This window comes from Cervus canadensis, chromosome 9, assembly GCF_019320065.1.
Source record: "Cervus canadensis isolate Bull #8, Minnesota chromosome 9, ASM1932006v1, whole genome shotgun sequence".
Classification (NCBI taxonomy): Eukaryota; Metazoa; Chordata; class Mammalia; order Artiodactyla; family Cervidae; genus Cervus; species Cervus canadensis.
This window is the reverse complement of record NC_057394.1, coordinates 82,074,045-82,096,069: the sequence shown is the minus strand read 5'-3', so window position 1 is coordinate 82,096,069 and position 22,025 is coordinate 82,074,045. Positions and strand designations below refer to the sequence as shown.

The following is a 22,025-nucleotide window of genomic DNA, read 5'->3' as shown; positions in this document are numbered from 1 at the left end:
AAACCTACGCGTAGGCATATCCTATTTAAACCACAGAAAACAAAAGACAAACTCTTGAAAGACATCTAAAAATGAAAATCAAAGCAAAAACAATTTCCTTATCAAGAAACAAGGATAAAAATTGCATCAGATTCTTGATAAGAAACTATGAAAGCGAAAAGAGAGTGGGATGAAATATTTAAAATGTTGAAAGGAAAAGCAAAAATCATCAAAAAATTCTTCAGAGAAAAGGAAAGTTTCCAGGTGGCACTAGTGATAAAGAATCTGCCTGCCAATGCAGGAGACCGTGGGTTTGATACCTGGGTTGGGGAGATCCACTGGAGGAGGAAATGGCTACCCACTCCAGTGTTCGTGCCTGGAGAAGCCCATGGATAGAAAAGCCTTGAAGGCTACAGTCCATGGGGTCACAAAGAGTCGGACATGACTTAAGTGACTCAGTATGCACATATGCACCTAGAGCTTGCAATACACATTTACAATTTCTTAGTCAACAGACTGAGAAGGAAGAAATTAAATTTTTTTTCTGTTTATAAATGTCATGATTATTATAGACAATCCCAAAGAACTGACTCAAATAAGTGATAGAAAAATTCCTGGAACAAGTAAGTGATAAGAGCAAGGTTGCAGGATATAATACACAAAAGTCAATTGGGCTCCTGTATACAACCACTGAACAATTGAAACTTGAAATTATAAACACAATGTCATTTATCTTAACAACCTACCCCCCAAAACTAAAATATTTAGGTATAAAACTTTTCAAATGTATTATATATACAAGGAAAAGTACAAAACTCTGATCAAAGAATTCAAAGAAGATCTAAACGAATGGAGAGATATTCTAAGTCCTTGAATAGGGAGATCCACTGTTAAGATGTCAGCTTTTCCCAGTGTGATCTAAAGGTTCAATGGACTCTCAACCAGAATTCTATGTATGAGATAGGACATTGCATTTGTCAAAATCTATACAACTTCTTTGTACAATTCTGTAATGGCAGTGAAACTATTCCGACTGAAACAGGATACTATGCCTTTGTTAAAATCTGTAAGAACTGTACAACACAGTGAGTGACCTTTAGTGTGAAGTAGGGATTTCAGCTAATAAAATGTATCAGGTCTTCCCTGGTGGTCCAGTGGTTGAGAATCTGCCTTGCAATGTGGGAGACACTGGTTCAATCCCTGCTCCGGGAAGATCCCATGTGCCACAGAGCGGCTAAGCCCGTGTGCCACAACTACTGAGCCCACGCGCTGCCACTGCTGAAGTCCGCACTCCCAGAGCCTGCGCTCTGCAGCCAGAGAAGCTGCTGCAGTGAGAAAACCCACGCACGGCAACATAGAGCAGCCCCCGCTCGCCGCAACTAGAGAAAGCCCATGTGCAGCAATGAAGACCCACCACAGCCAACAAACAAATACATCTTACATAATAATAATAATGTGTCAATATTGGTCCAGACACAGCCAGGTGGTGGAGACAGGACGTGGGGAGGAGAATGAGATATGCCGTCTATGCAGGACGTGGCTCTAGGGATCAGAAATTAAAGACTTCAACTCAGTATTGTTCAACCAGATCATAACAGAGTGGCGGCTGACATATTTCTTAATGTCTTAGCATATGACTTAATTTCTCAAATCTAAGATTCCCAGAGGGGAGAGAGGAAAGCTGTGCAGGGGCTCCCCTTCATGGAGCCCTGCAGAAGCAACCACGGTGTGGCCACATCTCCACATTGCAGGAGCTTCCATGGGCACAGCCCTTGTGGGCTGGGTCAGGAGGTCAAGCCTCGTTCCAGGCAGCCTTCAGCCACACTCTGCTCCGGGTGACATAGGTGGTCCTAACCTCGCTTCCTGTCATCTCACATGTCGGGGGGCTCTCGGCCACAAGAGACACAACTCAAAATAATTCTCAGCCACTGGGTGAATAAACTCCTCCTTTGGAGATGATACCACATTGCTAGGCTTCCCTGGTGGCTCAGAGGTAAATAATCCACCTGAAATGTGGGAGACCTGGGTTCGGTCCCTGAGTTGGGAAGATCCTCTGGAGGAGGGCATGGCAACCCACTCCAGTATTCCTGCCTGGAGAATCCCATGGACAGAGGAGCCTGGTGGGTTACAGTCCATGGAGTTGCAAAGAGTCAGACACAACTGTGTGTGCACGCACCATTGCGTCATCATCATCACATTTCTAGACGTACTCTGAACTACAGATCTTCCTTGGTGAGGTTCGTGTAAATGTAGGATCACTTGGGTGGTTTTCACTTAAGTCCCTGCTTTCAAATGCATCCTGCAAGGTTCCAGTGGAAGTGTCAGAATCCTGACTCGGCCCCTCAACTAATTTCCTCTGGTGTTGAACTCTATCGATACATTAGGATTTTACATGCTTATCTGAAGAGCCTCACAGAGCATCTGTGTGTGTCTATGTATGGTCAGTTGCTCAGTCGTGTCCGACTCTCTGCAACCCCATGGACTGTAGCCCTCCAGGCTCCTCTGTCCATGGAATTTCCCAGGCAAGAATACTGGAGTGGGTTGCCATTTCCTCCTCAGGGGGATCTTCCTGAATGAACCCACGTCTCCTTCGCATCTAGGGCTTATAAATTAATATGTTCGTGTATCAGGAAACATAACTTCTGAGTGCTCCTTGGTGGAATATGGACTTCACACTAGGGGCAAGGCTGGGTTACCTCAGAGAAGAAATGAACACATGGCCACTGAGAAATATTTTGTCCTTTTTGGTATTCTCTGTAATGTTACGTGGAGTCCAAGTATCACAGGAGTTTTCCTGGTTACTTTTGAGAAGTCATAGTAAATCATACCTTGATCATATACTATCTGAGCTCTAAGCATCTCCGAGAAATGACCTGTGGGGGAGGAAAATTATACAAGAAATGCTGGGGGAAATGATTGCTTAAATGTTAAATACTGAACTCAACTGTGGAAACCAAAAATTTTGCTATCAAAATTTGTTTGAGAATCCCAGACATCTGGAAATAAACACACCATAAACTACATTTTCAAAAATCACATGAGGAAAGAATTAGATGAAACTAATTAGGAAGAGGAGTATATAACATATATAACTTAAATTCTATTGTCTTCTAAGTTTTACAAAATATTTTTAACTGACTTCTAAAGGTTGGCAAGTCGCCATTAGAAAATAGAAAAATTTCCTTCAGGCCATAGAAGAGTGGCCTGGAATTCAGAAATGCACTGTATCCTGGATTGTAAGATGAAATTTTGAAATTATTTTCTATTTTGATAAATACTAAAAATAAACTTATTTTATTGAATCTGCTGTTGTTCAGGAAGGATAGTCAGACAATTCTAAATAATATGTAATAAGTTTCAGGTTAAAATATGAATAAATAGACCAAATGTGATGACTTTTAGTGAGTTAGGAGTCCAAACTATGGGTTTAGGAGAAATGGCCCTAAAAGGCAAGGAACACAGCCTTCTTTATTTTTGTGAATTTTATTTTTTAATATTTATTTATTTTATTTAATTGACTGGGCCAGGCCTTAGTTATGTGGGATCTAGTTCCCCCATCAGGGATCAGACCAGGTGCCCTGCACTGGGAACCACTGGACCACCAGGAAGTCCTTCTTTTGTGACTTTTAAATACTCAATAGGTGTTAATGAATTACACCTATATAAGAAGTACACGTAGTTTTAAAATCTCATTTTTGAATCCTAAACTAAGATCAAGACTGTGTAGGGCCCAGTGGCTTAAGTGAGAGGGTGAGAGATATCAAAATACTGGGTAACTTAGTTATCTGCTCGTTAATGACTTTGATTAAAGCGCCGGTGATTAATTAGCAACGTCTAATAATTTAAGTTTCAAGGAAAAGACAGGTTACTCAAAATCCGTAAGGACTGGTCACAGGGAAGGCCGGAACAGCCTTTGAAAAGAGAGGTCCCTCTCTCCCTCGGGGTCCCCAGTGCTCCTCGGAACCATCCTGTAGACTGGACGCCGGCTCTGCGGGACGCACCGCGGTTCCTCCGAGAAAGGGGCAGATAAAGGCTGTGTCTCTGGCAGCCAGGACAGCTCGGGGGTCCGCTCCCCACCGGGTGGCCCCGCAGCAGCGGCCACGCGTTGCCGCCGGGGCCGCGGGCGCGCGGAGCGATCGGAGGCGGCCGCCCTGCCCCCGGGCGCGCTCCCCGCGGGCGGCCGTCCTGCCAGGCAGCGGTGAGGTCATGGGACCCGCGGCTCTGCGAGATGAAAGGGCCCCGGCGCGGCCGGCTGGCACCAGGCGAGGCTCCCAGCGCGCAGCCCGGGCGCAGCGCGGGGGCCCGAGCGCCGCGGGCCCAGACTCTCAGTCCGGGCCGGGGGCTACCGCGGGGGCCTCCCGGGTGCCAGGGAAGAGGAGAACGGCGGGATCCGGGTCAAACAAAAGAATCCGAGGGCGGGGAGGCGCGGGGGCGGCTACCTGCTTGAAAGGAGCGTTCCGAGAGCCCTGCGCGCGCGCGCGCACACACACATACACACACACACACACACACACACACACGCACACAGAGCAACTTGGCCTGCCTTTGATGTGCGGCAACTGATCACCGATCAGATTACGGGCATTTCATCTCCCTGCTCGTCTGCCTTTGATCTGCAGGCTTCATTTTCTTTTCCCTGGTTGGAGGTTTCGTCTGGGCTTGTGCCGACATACATTTTTCGGAAGGTACAAGCGTTGGGCGCAGAAGGGCTGCCAAGGAGAAACTCAGTTGCCGAAAAGGGTGGTGAGTCCTTGGAAAGACTTCAGCACGTTGAAGGTACAGCGATTTCTGTTTGTTGTGGCTTTCGGTGCACTTTTCCTGCATGTTCTCAGAAAAGAGGGTTTTAGTCTAGGGGGCCACGAGCATTTCTGTCCTTGAGTACTCTGTGTGTGTGTGGATGAAAGGAAATCCGATACTCCGGGGTCGGTTTGGTAGTTTGTACAAAGGGTTTGCAATCTGCCGCGCACATTTTACTTGGAAATGAGTTGTTCCAACAGGACCGAAGGGGAGGGAGCTGACTTGAGCCATCTCCCCCGCCGCTGCAGAGCCCGAGGTCTGCAGGCTGTAATTGCTCTAAGTATTTACAAGTTGCTTTACTTAGTAAACAGGCGGAGGGACTCCATGGATGCCAATGCTTTCCTGTTTTCTCATAGAAAAGAGCACTGCATCTCTGGTAATACTGTTTCTTCATTTACTCTCTCACCTCTAAGATGCCGACCTAAGAAATACATTTCCTTATGCAGTATGCCCCTTCCAAGGAAGCACTGGAGAGCCATTCAAGTACGATTAAAGCCCTTTTCTGGGTAAAACTGAAGAATTGTCAAACAGGGAGGGTTAGGTTGTGCTGAGTTTGGTTTAAAAAAAAATCCTCTGGTGATCTTCTGGAACCTTTGCACAAGCCTCAAGTGCAGACACATCCCGGAGGTTAATATTCCTAAACTGACATGTACTTTTAATGCAGTGACAGCTGTTGTGAGTTAAAATTTGCCAACTGTTTATGAAAACTGGGTGATCAACAGTTACGATGTTACATGATTTTTAGTCCCATTTTCCCTTTAGTTTACGCTCAGTATGGCAAAAAAGTATATGGCTGTGCTGAATTTGCAAGTTAACTTGTCAATTCAATGATCACACATGCACAGTGGAAATGTAAGAGCACCATGTTCATATTATCTCATTTTAATGTTTTGGTCTTAGTTTTACTTGGGTAGAGTACGTATCATCACGGTAGTCTATTTAATGCCAGCCAGACCACAGAGCAAGAATAACTGATGAGATCAGTTATTTTTTAGTCAGAAATTCTGATGAGACGGGAAGGGCCTAATGAGCCTCATTTCATGTGTAATTAATTTTTCAGAGCCAATTAATTAAATTACTTTCTAAATTTTCCTCTTGATATTTGAAGGAGCATAATTAGCATTGTTTACTTAATTTTAAAACTGATAGCTGTTAAGTGGAGATTATTTAAAACCATACCAAACTGGCTTTATTTTTAAGATGTATCAGTAAGAATTTAAAAGATTTAACTCCTGTTTTTAGTCATGCCAAGAGAGGCATTTAAATTTTTGTTTTACTGACAATGTGACAAAGCATGTTCACAAAATCCTGAGTGGTCAGCTTAGGTTGATTTTTTTTTCATTCGTTTGCTGAAAAAGTCCTCTTTACATCACAACCGCAGCAATAATGTTCACATTAGGATAAAGAAAATTAAACTTTTAAATTAATGACTGGAGAAGATGCCTAAAGAAATAGTGTGCTTAAGAATTCAGTCATTTAGTTCAGATTTGGGACTTAAAAAATTTTTTAATGACTATTATTCTGCTACTAGGCTCATTCTAACAAACACACACTTTTTCAACAGAAAACAAAAGGGAGGATTGGCAATTATCTGATTAATTTAGGCTTTGCAGAGAGCTTGCTTGGGCAAGTCAAGTCATTGAAAATCCACTTCAGGGTCTGAATTAATTCAGGGAATTGTTTACATTTTGTGTCTTGGTTGAGAAAAGATGCAGATTGTATTTGATTTTTAAAAAAAGGATGCCTATTGCTAAATATACAGGTACAGTCTTAAAAGTCATCTTTGAACTGATTGCTTTATGTTGATCTTGACTGTGATTTAAATCCATAAGATTTCTACTGAAGAAAACCCTTACATTACATTCTTCAAAGCCCTTTCCTATCTGATGCTTCAATGGCAGCTCTGTTACTGCAGAAACTCCAAGACTTCAAAAGACTTATTTCTAGTCCTGATTCTCTCACTGATCAGCTATGTGACCTTAAGGGATTCACTTCACTCCCCAGTGTTCTCATGTGGGGAATGAGGGAGTGGACCAGATCGTCCTCCTGAAATAAGCAGGGTGGAATTTTTATAGCTATTGTACAGATGAGGAAACTAGGACTGCGGAAAAGTCACTTGACTTTCTTAATTAAGTTACGTGGCCAGTTTTCCAAGTCTTGGTCCTGTGTCCTTCCCAGTTCACCGTGGATATTTTCCAACACCTGCTAAAACAAATGCACTGCTGACTGGAGAACAGGGTTAGTTTGAAAGATCAAGATAACCACTTCCTTCTGCTGTGTAGTTTTTGTTTCCATGAGAAATGTGTCAGTCAACTGGACCAGTCCTCTGATTTCCCAACAATTGCAGTTGCTTCTGTGTTTCTAAGCAGTCTGAACATAATTACTGCCACACATAATTTACCAGAACATTTAAAGTAATTTTCACAAAAATTTAATACATCTATGCAATGTAGAATTATATATACTTGTGCATGTGTAGATACAGGTGTGCATATATATATTACACACATATTTTGACATTATATGCACACTCTTTTTGTGTTTCCAAGGAATTGATACTTTCTTGGAGGATGTTAGTGAAAAGTGAAAAGTTTGATGTAATAGTTAACTAAAGGTTGTTATTCCTCCCTGGAGAGTCCCAGTGGGATTTTGTGAGATTTCAGTTTACAGATTCAATATGGGCTTGTACATGATATATATTTCATTTATATTTGACTATATTAAGAATTCTTTTTTTTTCTTTTTTTTTTTTTTAAAATATGGAACGCTTCACGAATTTGCGTGTCATCCTTGCGCAGGGGCCATGCTAATCTTCTCTGTATCGTTCCAACTTCAGTACATGTGCTGCCGAAGCGAGCACTATTAAGAATTCTTGAGCAAGTTTTCACTAACTCCTTCTGGGATTTTTTCTTGAAAAAAAAAAAGAATATATCTCTTGTGAATAAATTTATTTATTGACTATAAATTTTTCACATATACACTGATCTCAAGGCCAAATAGCTGTCTCTCATGTGTTATCACCCTCATAAAGATTTCATATAAAGCTTTACAGATTATTACTTAGTAACATTCACTAGCATTTATTAATGCACTAGTTATTAATTCACTCATATCTATGGAGTACTTGTGTGTCAGGCACTCTGACAGTATTTTTAGGACACCATCTCATTTAAATTTCCAGCAATTAATTTTGTTGCTGCAATTATACAAAAGGGAAAAGTGAGTCTCAGAGGGATTAAATATTAAGTGCGAGCTCACAGGACTAATTAAGTGCACCACTGGAGTCTGATTTCAATTCAGGTTCTTTTGTTTTAGGGCTGGGCAGTTAATTCTGTTATAAGAATTGCATGGAGCTAAACTTGACTGTTAGCACACATTGCAGCCAGAATTTTAGGGAGGGGAATGGGCTTTGTAAAAAATTGCATTTGGTGTATTTTATGAGAGTTATTAGAATTTTTTGATCGAGTTTTCCATCATGGGCCTAGAATCTTCAACTCTAAAGGACCTGGGGATCTAAGTCATTCTTTCTCTGCTTCAGAACTGGACCACACTCATGCATCCATCATTGGTGTGGTTGGTCAGACTCTCTGTGACAGCAGGGCCCGTTTAGGACACCCTGGAAGCTTTCAGAAACCAGTGCACCATTAAGGAGTGATTCTTTAACATGTTGTCAGCACTGCTTAGAGGAATGGGCCACGAAAGGGGGCGTGAGGAGGCTCCCCGGTGGCCATGCTCCCTCAGGTCCACTCACTGGCTGAAATCACCACTCCAGCCTGACCATCTCTCACATCCTTGCTGCAAAGTACTTCAGCATCATCCATTGTGACTTAACTCTGCCCTTTGATGAGGAGGCGGAGGGAGATAACATGGAGGTGTTGAGCGACTTGATCAGACTGATTCTTCCAACACAACCGGCTCCCTCTCTGAGAAGCGTCCTAAGTACAGCTTTCTCCATCCTGTCAGTGGCGCCCAGGACTTAGACAGTCCTACAGCCTGGCCTTGGGGACTGCTGCCCAGTAAGCCTGCTTCTTCATCCCGCCATATGCAGAGGAGTCAGTCACCTGTGTTTCTTGGGAAGCAGAAAAGAAGCATCATGGCTTGTTTCTTCTCTCAATAAACACAGAAGAAGGTTTTGACCAACGTGGTATCATAAACTCACCAGGATCAGTGCACCTGCTGCAACTTACAGCAATTTTGCTCTATAGATGTCATAAGTCTGACGTTATATCAACTGAATAAATACCCGCTTTGGCCTGTGTTAGTCGCTCAATCATGTCCAACTCTTTGCGACCCTATGGACTATAGCCCACCAGGCTCCTCTGTCCATGGGATTTCCCAGGCAAGAACACTGGAGTGGGTTGTCATTCCCTTCTCCAGAGGATCTTCCCTACCCAGGAATCAAACCTGGCTCTCCTGCATTGCAGGCAGATTTTTTACCATCTGAGCCACCAGGGAAGCCCTAAGCCACATGTATTAATTTATGCATTCTTGGTATGGTGATGATTATATTAGGATTCAGGAAGCCTGGATTTTGGATCCTGCTTTGTTATTAACTTGGTGTGTGACCTTGGACAAGTTGCTCCCTGTCAGGCCCCTGCCCTACACAGATGGTCTGACATCGATGGTCAGTAATGGGTGCTGGGAATTATTTAATATCTGGGTCTTGGTTATATTCCCCACTATTCTCCTAACTATATTTGGCAAACTTTATAACTCTTTGAGATTTTTACCCCTATTTATTCATTCATTCAACAAATTTTTAATGAGTACCTACTATGTGCCAGGCACTGTGAAGGAACAGACAGAATTCACGATTCTTATGTGACTTGCATTCTGTTCCTTTCCCCTATGAAATAGTGTTTTATGCTGGAAATTACTTGAAAGTCAAGCAGTTTTCCATTAACTTTTATTCCAGTGAGCTAGCTTATCACGGGAACTATTTTCCCAAGAGGTTTGTTAACTTCATTGGTTCAACTTTTTTAGGAACATATTCTAAACAAATGCACTTCAAATCAGCCTAGCTATTGCTAAAAGTAGCTTCAGAAAGCCAACTCCTAACATAATCTTTAAAACTACACCTCTACCAAAATCCTCCTAAGAATTTGGCTCTTTTGGGGAATTGCTTGGTGGTCTAGTGGTTAAGACTCTGGACTTTCACTGCCATGAACCAGAGTTTGATCCTTGGCCCCAGGGAACTAAGATCCCTCAATCCCCAGTAGCCTGCCCCCCCCCAAAAAAAAAGAATTTGGCTTTGTCAGTAAAATTTCAATTCATTAATAACAATCAGTGTGGGACTTCCCTGGGCTTCCCAGATGGCTCAGCGGTAAAGAATCCTTCTGCCAATGCTGAGACACAGTTTCATTCCCCGGATTGGGAAGATTCCCTGGAGAAGGGATTGGCTACCCACTCCAGTATTCTTGCCTGGAGACTCCCGTGAAGAGAGGATCCTGGCGGGCTACTGTCCACAGGGTCCCAAAGAGTCGGATTGAGCGACTGAGAACACATGCATGTGGGACTTCCCTGGCAGTCCAGTGGTTAAGATTCCACACTTCCACTGAGGGGGTGTGGGTTCCATCCCTGGTCGAGGAACTAAGACCCCACATGCCAAAAAGTTGAAACAAAAAGAGTAAAATGCACTCAATAGCCACAGTGCAGCCGTTCAGTACTCCTCACTGTCAAGCGCCATTTGGGTTATCACAGATCTCCGATGCTTGGCATTGTGTGCCTGACAAAAGGCTGCCGTTTATTGAGCACTGACTGTGTGCCAGGCACTGGGCCGAGCTCTTTGCATCCCTTATCTTCCTGAACAACGACCAATGGAACCACGCCTTTCACAGTTGAAGCAGAAGTTTAGGAGGATCAAGTAACTTTTTCAAGGGCATACAGCTAGTGAGCGGCAACTTAGCATCCAAGGCCAGAATGTGCAATGCCAGCAGCTGTGTGTGTGCATCAGACCCGTCCATGGAGAGTTAGCAGGCTCAGGGGAAACCCAGCCACACACACATGAGATGGTGCAAAACGACTGAACGAAGTAATGTGCTACTGTCTCGAGCAGAAAGGGAGGCCAGAAGAAAACAAAGGAGTTCCTGGGCTGGCAGATTATATTCCTCTCAGAAAACACTGAACATTCATGTAAATGTTCGATACTATCAAAGGTGCACGTTTGAGTAAAATATGCCGCTTCTTGAAAGCAGAACTCCTTTTAACTCCTTGAGGAAGAAAGCTAAGTCACAGGAACAGGGCATTCTCCCTCTACTGAGGGAGAATGTGGCAAGTGCTGTTCTTGTCTTAAGAAGGCCTCAGACCTTAGGGAGACTCGTGAGAGCTGTGGCTTCTGGCGTGCGAAGGAGTCAGGTGAGGGAAAGAGGTGAGCGTGAAGAGAAGGCTTGGGGAGCAGAGGGAGGGCAAGTTCAGGGCACACTGGAGGCAAGGCATGCAGACCAGTTTGGCCGGAATGTGAAGTGGTCGGTGCAGAGGGAGGAAAGATAAGGCTGAAGATGTGGGTGGAGCCCAAACATGGAAATCCCTGACTGCTAATTTAAGGGATGGAGAAGCCATTCTTCATAGTGAAGAATCCTTGGAAATCTTTTCACTGGTCAGTGACCACGATGTAAGGCAGGAGGAAGACAGATGCGCTGGACAGGGTAGTGGGGAGGGAGGTTTGAAAAGGCAGGGCGTTCAGGTGAAAGGTGCGGAGGGCCTGCCCTATAGGTTGAGGTGATGGTAAAGAGAGAAAGAGGGAAAAGGGTGAATGTGTGAGACCTTACAGAGAAGCAGCAATAAGTCAGCTTAAGGATGGTAGATGGAGGATCCCCTGTGTGCTAGCTCTGGGCTACTAAGAAAATAAGCGGCACCCTCGGGGAGGTGGAGTCCAGTTAGACAAACAGGTGACTTCCATCGAAGAGGGAGCTTGTGGGTGAAGTTCAGGCAGTGTTGTGGTCCCAGATCACAGCTGACACGTAGGTTTGGGAAATGCAGGCTTGCCTTGAGTTTCAGGTATAATGTGTGCGTGCATGCTAAGCCACTTCAGTCATGTCCAGCTCATTGTGACCCCATGGACTGTAGCCTGGGAGAATTCTCCATCCATGGGATTCTCTAGGCAAGAATACTGGAGTGGATTGTCATTCCCTTTTCCAGAGAATTTTCCTGACCCAGGGATCGAACTGGCATCACTTATGTCTCCTGCATTGGCAGTCAGGTTCTTTACCAATAGCGCCACCTGGAAAGTCCTCAAATAGGATAGGGTATATAATTTGTAAATGATTAAAAGTAAGTTATTATTGCAGTTTCTATTCCGGCCATGACAACCTTGAGGCTGACACTTGGAAGGATATTTTTAAAGTATTTTTCACAACTACCTAGTACGGAACTGGGCATTCTCAGTGTGGGGTTTTGTGTATGGTAACTAACTGTAGGAACGTATTCAATCTACAAACACTTATTGAAGGCTACAATGGGCCTTGGAGTACAGAAGGGAAGCATAGGATTTGGTTCCATCCAAAGGAACGTGAAGTTTTGCCAGGAAATCAAAGCCAACACAGGGAGCAGGGCACTCCTCTGCACCAACTCAACGCGTGCGCGGTATCTTGGGCTGGAGAGAAGTTTGTCCACTTACTCACTGGCCAGATGATGATAATTGCTTACATTTCTATACCATTCTACTGCAGAAAAACTAACTTTTTCTGTACTTGGAAGGATATTTTTACTCCTTCCACCAAAGGTGCGGAGTGGGCACCGTTAGCTCCGCTTCTTAAGTGTGCCAAGTGAAGTTTGGACACCATCCGTTCATGAGGTGCATGTGGAGGCCTGGATCCCCGGGGGCTTGGACCAGACCGCGCTGGGCCTGTGGGTGCACTGGGCCCTCTGGAAGCCAGCATCCCGTGGACCCGCTGGGAAAAGCCTCTGTGAGTGGGGAGGAGCCCGGTGGGCCAGGTCCTGGTGATCTGGTCCCACTGCACTCGTGTCACGTGGCTTCCTGCGCCTTTCTTGGTGCGGAGGCGGGCTCAGGGTAGAAGGTGACGGGCAGCGCAGAGGCACGAAGCCTGGAAGCAGGTCCAGGTGGACGCGAGGGTGCCACTCTAGCCGCAGGCAGTGACACAGCCCCGCTCTAGGCGATCCGGATGAGCACCCTCCGCCCTGCCCAGGCCCGCCTGCGGGATGCAGTCAATAGCTCCCGCAGCCCCGGGGGCCACGGGCGGCTCAGCTGCGGCCTAAGGTGCTCGAGGCCGGTGGGGACAGCCCGGAGCCGGGGGTGTGCGGTGGCTCTACTGTGGGCGGGGGTCGAGAGTGGGCGGGGTTTCGAGGTAGGCGGGCCATGGGTGGGCGGGGCTCAGGCGTGGGCAGGGCAAGCGGTGGCGCCGCCGGGAGCCTGAGGGCCGGAGGGGACGTGGGCGGGAATCCTGGTGGGCGGGGCCCCTGGTGGGCGGGGCCGGGAGGCGGTGGCGGTTGCCGGGCTACCGGGGAGCGCGGGGCCGCAGCGCGAGGCAGTGCAGGGCGCGCGCGTGAGGAGCGGACCCCGGCCCAGCTCCGCGCCGCGTGCCGCGCGCCCCTGAGCCTCCGATCGCCGTCGGGACCTGCGGGGCAGCCTCAAGTCACCGGAGAAGGTAGGTGCCCGCATCCCACCCGGCCACGCCACGCGGCGGTCCCAGCCCTCGCCCCGTCAGATCCGCGCGAAACGCACGCTGAGAGGAGGCGGCCGCGGGTGGAGGCAGGGGCGCCAACCTGGGCTGCCCGCGCTCAGGGCAGGGGACGGGAGGACAGGGTTGGCGGAGGCGACCCCTGGGAGGGCTGACGGCGGTGGGCACCGAGATGCCCGAGCTGGGGGAACGCCCCCCGGCCCGCGTGGGCGACCGGACAGAGCGCGCTGACCCTAGGTGCAGGGATCTGGTCAACAGAATGCTGCGCGCCGGAGAAGGTGTGTGTGCGTGCAAGTGTGTGCTCGCCGGGCCTGGACCGGGCGCTGCAGCCCTCCAGGCGGGAAGCGGTCTGCAGGCCGGCCGGCAGTTTCCGAGCTGGGGAGGGAGGAGGTGCCGGCACGGTGATGCACAGGGCCGCTCTCGCAGCCTTGGTCAGGGATCTCCTGCCATTCGATGGCATAGAGATGTAGCGCATTCCCTCTTGAGGAGGAAGTTTGCAAGCACCCAGCTGCAGCGATGTTTCGTCGGTAGCGAGCTGTGCGTCACACCTACAGTTACCATTGTAGGAAATCCATTTCACTTGTTGTTGTTGTTGTTGTTTTCCATTGAAAAAAAGGACTCAGTTTGCAGACAATCAAGACCATTAGGCATTGTTCGGTATTTCTTTAATTGAAATAGTTTAACTCAAACTATGAATGGGTGGTTTTTACTCCAGTGACAGTTTTCCTTTACTGTTTACAATAGAAGACGATTTCTTTATACAAACAGGAAACAGTTACTGTTAAACATGACTTAGGCAAACAGAAGAATTTATTTTGATGTGTTGTTATTTCATGATCAGACACTTATATGCAAAGGGGAAGATTATTTTGCATTAGTTCAGGATTTACTCCCTATGTTTTCTGTTGTACAGCTTCACCTTAGGCGTCTTTGCTATGCTTTCATGTAGTTTAAAAACATGCCTTATTTCAAGCACTTTATCATCTAATTTAAAGATGTATAACTAGAGGGGGTGAGAATAGAGTCCTACCCTGGAAGACAGTTTTTGACAGTTATCATTCACAGAGATGTCAGTACTTGAAAAGAGTTTTTCTTCACATAATATTTATCAAGTTCTGGCAATAATACAAAACATAGAAATGCAGTTTCATTTTGAAAATACTCCCTTGGCATGAATACATGGTGCTTTATCATAGCTCTATGTTTGTTTCTTTGTAACCCTTGGAAGTGTCTCATGAAGTCTACTTTGTTATGGAGGCCAGGTGTCTTTATGTACTTTGGAATTTTTTCCATACTAAGTGCTGACTCTAGGATGTTGTGTTAGCATTTTCTGGGACATTCATGGAGTTTATTTGTTTCTTTGATGGGAGTGTCTTTAGGCTCTGAGTCCAGACTGAATTTTGAATTTGAAGGTAAACACATAGGAAGACTTTTCATGCACTTGAAATTGTAGTGTAAAGTGCCTTTCCTACCCAGATGACTTGAATAAAGAACATTGCTAACATTTAAGAGGCTTTTTAAAAGAACAGAAAATTTGTTTTTAACCTCAGATGATCATGAAGTTTAACTTACATAGAATGTATTTGTACATACATGTAATAATTACATGCTATGCTAAGTATGTTAATTTAATTTACTAGTTGTAGCTCTAATATGTGAATCCAGGGTATTTGGGGACATTTGACATCTGAGTGTGGAGTTCTGCTAACACTCCTGAAGAGATTTTGGTTCTCCTTTTTCACCTATTTAAACATCCAAACCCAACCTTAACCCAGTCCTCTGCAACTGGTTCAGCCATTCAAAAATTAACACAGCAGAAACAAAAGACTGAAGGATCTTTAAGGAAAATAGCCAAGTTCTCTTAAATCTGATAAATCAGTAATTTAAAGTTAAGCATTTAAAGATCTGGAAAAGACCAGCATGCTCTGTCTGTTGACCACAGGTTGAATAAATGTATGCCCTGAATAAAGAGACAGCTGCTCATGTGATAAGAGAGCAGGAACGGCTTAACAGTGAGAGGTGTTTGTCTCATGGCAGCTGATTCTTAAATGTTCATAACCTTTCTAAAATGACCTTCTGGCTGAAGAAAAAGAACAGTCAAGCAGTACGAACACAATTTCCTTTCATGATTTACTGGCTGAGCAGTGAGTTCATTCATCGTATTTTATCTGTCTCAACTGTTTACATTTAGAAGTAAGATGTTTAAACAGTATTGGGTTATCATGTAGTCCACACATCACAGAATATGTGCCTTTTAAATTGAAGTTTTAAGAGCTGGGTTTTTAAAACGAGTACAGCTAACCTCAGCAATTTTATACCAGAGGAGCTTGTCTACCTGAAGATTAAATGTTATTCAGCCAACTCTTCCCCTCTGTCTGCTCGGATGGTTCTAAAATGAGGAAGTTCTAAAAGAATGGAGGCCACTTATAATGGAGAACTCTGCATATGTTACAGAGAGGGGTTTTGGAATCTGTCCAGACTTCTAAAGTAAAAATTTAAACAGCTGTGTTGTAGACATTGTTATGCACAATTCTCTTAGAATAGACTGTATGGATGTTTGGGGTCCCCTTAGACCCTGATGCTACAATTGTCTTATTTGTCTTTTAGGGTTGGAAAACATTAGTAAAGTTGGGGAAGAGTACCCAGTTACAGTATGCTTGTTGATTGAACATTTTGAGAACACTGTGTCTTCCTAAGGCAAAAATGATAGCATTTACAACTCAGAGAAATAAAAAGAATTATATAGTTTAAGTTCTGTTAAAAACAATTGTAGGAGCCTGACAGTGAGTGGCCCCTAATGGTTTTGAACTTTGAAGGAATTGAAGGTATTGTATTTGGCAACAAAACATTTTAAAGCTTGTAGAGTTTTTAGTAGAAAATATTTCTTGACTTGAAAAGGGAAATCATTCCCACTTCCCAGCCAACAACAATATGTATATTTTTATTACTGCATACTTTCCTGAGCTTTCTAGGCCACAAAAGGGGCTGCAAATTCTACTGTATAAGAAGAACAATTTTCAGGATAGAGTGAAATTGAAGACAAAGATACAGAATAGCCAGCAGCTAGAGGTTGCTGCCATGAGTGGAAATAGCAGCACCCTAAATTTCTAATTAATTTTTTATTCTCTTCGCATATGGAACTGACATTATTCTTAGCCATTTATGATTGTGTTCCACCATTAAAATATAAGAGGCCATACGTGTAGTGTTGGCGTCATTTCAGTGCTGATTTTATAAATTGTAAGCCTGCCAGTTTAATGGTAATTTCTTAAAAAAATATCTCAGCTTATTACATATTGGAAAAATGTATGAGTTGGTTGTGGCTTCATGACCTAGTGTATATATAGTTTTACTAGATGAAAACGTTTTCCTGTTGCATGCTCTGCATGTCAGATAATAAATCAAATGGCTTTGAAATGTGAGGGGAAAAAAGAAAATTAAGCAACTTTTTCTCAGAAAAAATTATTTAGATTATTAGAACTATTCTAAGAGTCATATATTTTGGTCATTTATAAGATCAAAAATAAGGACCATTCTTGAAGATGTTACTGAATTGTTAAAATTGGAAAGGTCCACGCGAGCTCTTCCTCCTTGGGGACTTTTGTTATTATTATAGCTCTATACTCAGAAACACCCTCCTCACCTGAACCATGCTCTCCCACCATCAATTATGTTTCAAGCTCAAGGTGTGGTTGGTCGCACACATTTCCCCGTATATTATTTTACTCCTTACAACAACCCTAACATTTTACTGTTTCTAGTTAATGAATTTCTTCATTGCTTAAACATGTATTGCGCACGTATTTTGGATGTGTTACAGTTCTAGAGCAAAATCACGGTTCTTATCACCAAATACTCCAACCCCAACTGGTGATGAACTCTAACTGCTCGGCTGGTGATGCAGGAAGGTTGTGGAGGTGGAGAGGTGGAGACCGTAGCCCCCAGTGCCTGAATTCCTCCGTGGATGGGATCGCAGCTGCTCAGCTGGAGCTCGGGTCGCCTTGAAGTGGGACTTGTGGATGCCAGGCTTTCAGTTTTCAGGAAAAGTCTTCATTTTTTAATATGAAAACTGATCTTTAAAGTTAAGTGCTATAGTGACAGAAGGAAGTGATGCCTCCTGACAAGATGCAATTCAAGGGCAACAGAGAGAGAGAAGGAACCGGACGGTCACCCTGTAGGTTGGCAGGACACCCAGGGCGCTGCAAAAGCCCCAGGGAGGGCGCCCACGCTAGGTTTAGGGAGACCCAGTGTGGCAGATCGGTGGAAGACGTGGTAGGTGAGGCCCCGTGTGCAGGAGAGCCTGGGGGCAGAAGTAGGGGGCGGCTGGAGGGACCTGCAGGTTGGAGCAGCCCCGTGGTTCGGATCCAGTGGGTTTGCCCCGTTTGGACGGGGGAAGCCTGGGGCTGCCGCTCCCAGCCATTCCCGGAAACCCTGAGCTCTGCCGGGTGACACATGCACCAGCCCAGGTCTTCGGGATCTGGATCAGCAAGGGAAGGGGGGTGCCTTTTATTTCCACACCTGTTGGATTTACCTTCACGGGGGGCTGGCAGTTAGGTGGCCTCCCTGTTAGTTACCATTCATTCAAATGAGCAGGCTGAGCAGCTTGATCTGATAAACAGTCACTTTCTCTGCTGCTGAGAAGTGTTTGCCAGCTCTGTGCTCTGGGCTCTTCGTTTCTGCTTGCCTGGTTTTCCTGACACCTGCTTGCTGTTGTTGAAGAGAGATGGCAAGACGGCAATCCCACATGCCTGGATTCCTGTACCCCAGGCATCTTTGGCCTTCTGATTGCCACGGCTGGTTTCTCTGCACATATTTTGGAAAAACAGGCACTAGATTGTTAGTTGATGTGTCATCTGGACACTGAGGCAAAATGTGAAAGTCCCCGTGGGCCCATTGTTGTTTAGTTGGTAAGATGCATCTGACTCTTTGCAACCCCAGGACTGCAGCCTGCCCGGCTCCTCTGTCCATGGGATTTCCCAGGCAAGAATATTGGAGTGGATTGCCATTTCCTTCTCCAGGGGATCTTCCTGGCCCAGGGATCGATCCCACGCCTCCTGCATTGGCAGGCAGATTCTTCACCTCTGAGCTACCAGGGAAGCCCGGACCCATTGTCCATAATCTCATAATGTGTATATTCTGTGCTTGTCAGGTCCTTCCCCAGATAAACAGAATGCTGGCATCTATAAAAAGCATTTCTTTACCTTGGCCAGACCCAGAAGTTAAAAGCAATTTCAGTAAATACCTTTTTTTTGCCTTATTTTTATTTTAAACATTATTACTTACATGCTTGTTATTCCATTAAATTTTCCTTCTTTTTTTTATGGATGCCAATACATTTCGTAAGCGATTTCATTTTATTCCAGGAAATTCAAGGTCACGCTTAGAACACTCCACCGGCTGAATGGTTTATTTCTGAATAGTTCTTGGTCGGGCAGCCTGAAGAGGTTCAGCTGTTCTGCTCCGCCAGGAGCTCGGGCCAAGCGCCCCTTTACCGTGCCCTCCCTCAGGTGGCTCCTCCTCCTTGCAGGCTCTGATAGCTGTTCCATCAGACTGCTGGGATGAAGGGCTGCACTGTTGAACACGTTATTTAGGTGGTTGTACAGCTTTGCAGTATGGACCAGTTTGGTGGAGTCCTGCGGAGCTAAGTGAAAGGGTCTTCGATACTCACTGAGGCGGATACTACCCTTAGTCAGCCTGGAAGAGCGCCCAGAGCCCTGCCTTGGGGTCACCAGAAGTGAGTTTTCTTTGGTTTCCACCATTTCTAGCCCATGTGTCCTTTGGGCCTCAGTGTCCTCCCTTGTATGGGGATAAACACCTCGTGTAGAGGGTAGGTAGTAAGGAAAGAAGCTGTCCTTTTTCTAGAGCATGGACACGGTCCTCGATGCTATGAATGCCTAGTTCACTGGCCCTGTTCTCAGTCTTCAGACACCCTCTGCAGCCTCAGGTCCAGAGGTCTGAAATGCTGCCTGGTCAGTCGTGACCATCTGGGTGTCCCACATTTTTCCAGCAGGTTGCAGCCTTCTGGGACTGTCAATACCCTGGACCATTTGCTCCTCAGGGGTAATATCATTAACAAAGGCAGGGTAAATTCATGCAAGTAGCTTTGGTCGTGTCTAACTCTTTGTGACCCCATAGACTATAGCTTATCAGGCTCCTCTGTCCTTGGGGATTCTCCAGGCAAGAATACTGGAGTGGGTTGCCATGCTCTCCTCCAGAGGATCTTCCCGAGCCAGGGATCGAACCCGGGTCTCCTGCATCTCTGGCGTTGGCAGGCAGGTTATTTACCACTGATCCAACTGGGAGGCGCAATAGTGTCAGCACCCATTGCTGACCTGTATTGAACACTTATTATGTGCCAGGAACAGTCACGTCTCAGAGCTGTCAGGCTCACTTATTGCTCACAGCCATTCTGGAGGCAGTCCTGTCACTGCACCCAGTTCAGAGAAGAGGAGACTCGGGTCAGGTCCACAGTTACTTAGTGATGCTCCCAAGGGCAACAAATACCATGGCAACCTCAGCAGCCATCATCCTTTAAGCCTTTACTCTGTTCCAGGCCATCAGCTGTGCCGCTTCCCTGCATTATCTCAGCAAACCCTCCCACACCTCACAGAAAGGGCCTGTTTTTGTCTCTACAGATGTGTGATCTCAGAGTGACTTTGCTGAGAACCCAGGGATCCTGGCTGCATTTTTTCCTGACCATTCCCAATTACCCACAGGCTGTTTTCAATTATGGTGGGTTTTCCTCAGTTCAGTTCAGTCACTCAGTCATGTCCGACTCTTCACAACCCCATGGACTGCAGCACGTCAGGCTTCCCTGTCCATCACCAACTCCCAGCGCTTACCCAAACTCATGTCCATCAAGTCAGTGATGCCATCCAACCATCTCATCCTCTGTTGCGCTCTTCTCCTCCTGCCATCAATCTTTCCCAGCATCAAGGTCTTTTCCAATGAGTCAGTTCTTTGTATCAGTTGGCCAAAGTATTGGAGTTTTAGCTTCAGCATCAGTCCTTCCAATCAATATTCAGGACTGATTTCCTTTAGGATGGACTGGTTGGATCTCCTTGCAGTTCAAGAGATTCTCAAGAGTCTTCTCTAACACCACAGTTCAAAAGCATCAATTCTTTGGTGCTCAGCTTTCTTTAGAGTTCAACTCTCATATCCATACGTGACTACTGGAAAAGCCATAGCTTTGACTAGATGGACCTTTGTTGGCAAAGTAATGTCTCTGCTTTTTAATATGCTGTCTAGGTTGGTCATAGCTTTCTTTCAAGGAACAAGTGACTTTTAATTTCATGGCTGCAATCACCATCTGCAGTGATTTTGGAGCCTCCCCCCCCCCAAAAAAATAAAGTCTCTCACTATTTCCATTGTTTCCCCATCTATTTGCCATGAAGTGATGGGACCGGATGCCATGATCTTAGTTTTCTGAATGTTGAGTTTTAAGCCAACTTTTTCATTCTCCTCTTTCACTTTCAAGAGGCTGTTTAGTTCTTTGCTTTCTGCCATTAGGGTGGTGTCATCTGCATATCTGAGGTTATTGATATTTCTTCTGGCAATTTTGATTCCAGCTTATACTTCATCCAGCACAGCATTTCTCATGATGTACTCTGCATTATAAGTTAAACAAGCAGGGTGACAATATACAGCCTTGACCTACTCCTTTCCCAATTTGGAACCAGTCTGTTCCATGTCCAGTTCTAACTGTTGCTTCTTGACCTGCATGCAGATTTCTCAGGAGGCAGGTCAGGTGGTCTGGTATGCCCATCTCTTTAAGAATTTCCCACAGTTTGTTGTGGTCCACACAGTCAGAGGCTTTGCCATAGTCAATAAAGCAGAAGTAGATGTTTTTCTGGAATTCTCTAGCTTTTTCGATGATCCAGCGGATGTTGGCAATTTGATCTCTAGTTCCTCTGCCTTTTCTAAATCCAGCTTGAACATCTGGAAGTTCACAGTTCACGTATTGCTGAAGCCTGGCTTGGAGGATTTTGAGCATTACTTTGCTAGCATGTGAGATGAGAGCAATTGTGTGGTAGTTTGAACATTCTTTGGCATTGCCTTTCCTTGGGATTGGACTGAAAACAGACCTTTTCCAGTCCTGTGGCCACTGCTGTTTTCCAAATTTGCTGGCATATTGAGTGCAGCACTTTCACAGCATCATCTTTTAGGATTTGAAATAGCTCAGCTGGAATTCCATCACCTTCACTAGCTTTGTCCATAGTGATGCTTCCTAAGGCCTACTTCACGTTCCAGGATGTCTGACTCTAGCTGAGTGGTCACACCATCGTGATTATCTGGGTCATGAAAATCTTTTTGTATGGTTCTTCTGTGTAGTCTTGCCATCTCTTCTTAATATCTTGTGCTTATGATAAGTTCATGCCATTTCTGTCCTTTATTGTGCCCACCTTTGCATCAAATGTTCCCTTGGTATCTCTAATTTTCTTGAAGAGATCTCTAGTTTCTCCCATTCTATTGTTTTCCTCTATTTGTTGGCATTGATCTCTGAGGAAGGCTTTCCTATCTCTCCTTGCTATTCTTTGGAACTCTGCATTCAAATGGGTATATCTGGGTTTACCTGCAGAAGACTGTTTGAACTTGGCCTTTATATCACCATAG

At 45.2% G+C, this 22,025-nt stretch overlaps 1 protein-coding gene and 1 non-coding gene across 3 annotated transcripts in view; one reads left to right on the top strand and one right to left on the bottom strand.

The window, feature by feature from the left end:
- The first annotated feature begins 4,214 nt into the window (after positions 1-4,214).
- TNFRSF19 (TNF receptor superfamily member 19) overlaps positions 4,215-22,025 on the top strand; it is a 92,146-nt gene continuing 74,335 nt past the window's right edge. Inside the window, exon 1 of one of the 2 annotated variants that reach the window (XM_043477586.1) lies at positions 4,215-4,755. The gene's annotated coding sequence lies outside the window, so the exon portion shown is untranslated. Of the gene's footprint in view, positions 4,756-13,208; positions 13,380-22,025 lie in introns of those variants that run through there. The other variant, XM_043477587.1, reaches the window with a different exon arrangement.
- LOC122447732 lies at positions 7,530-7,636 on the bottom strand. The gene has a single exon (XR_006271380.1). It is a non-coding gene; the product is annotated as a U6 spliceosomal RNA (small nuclear RNA).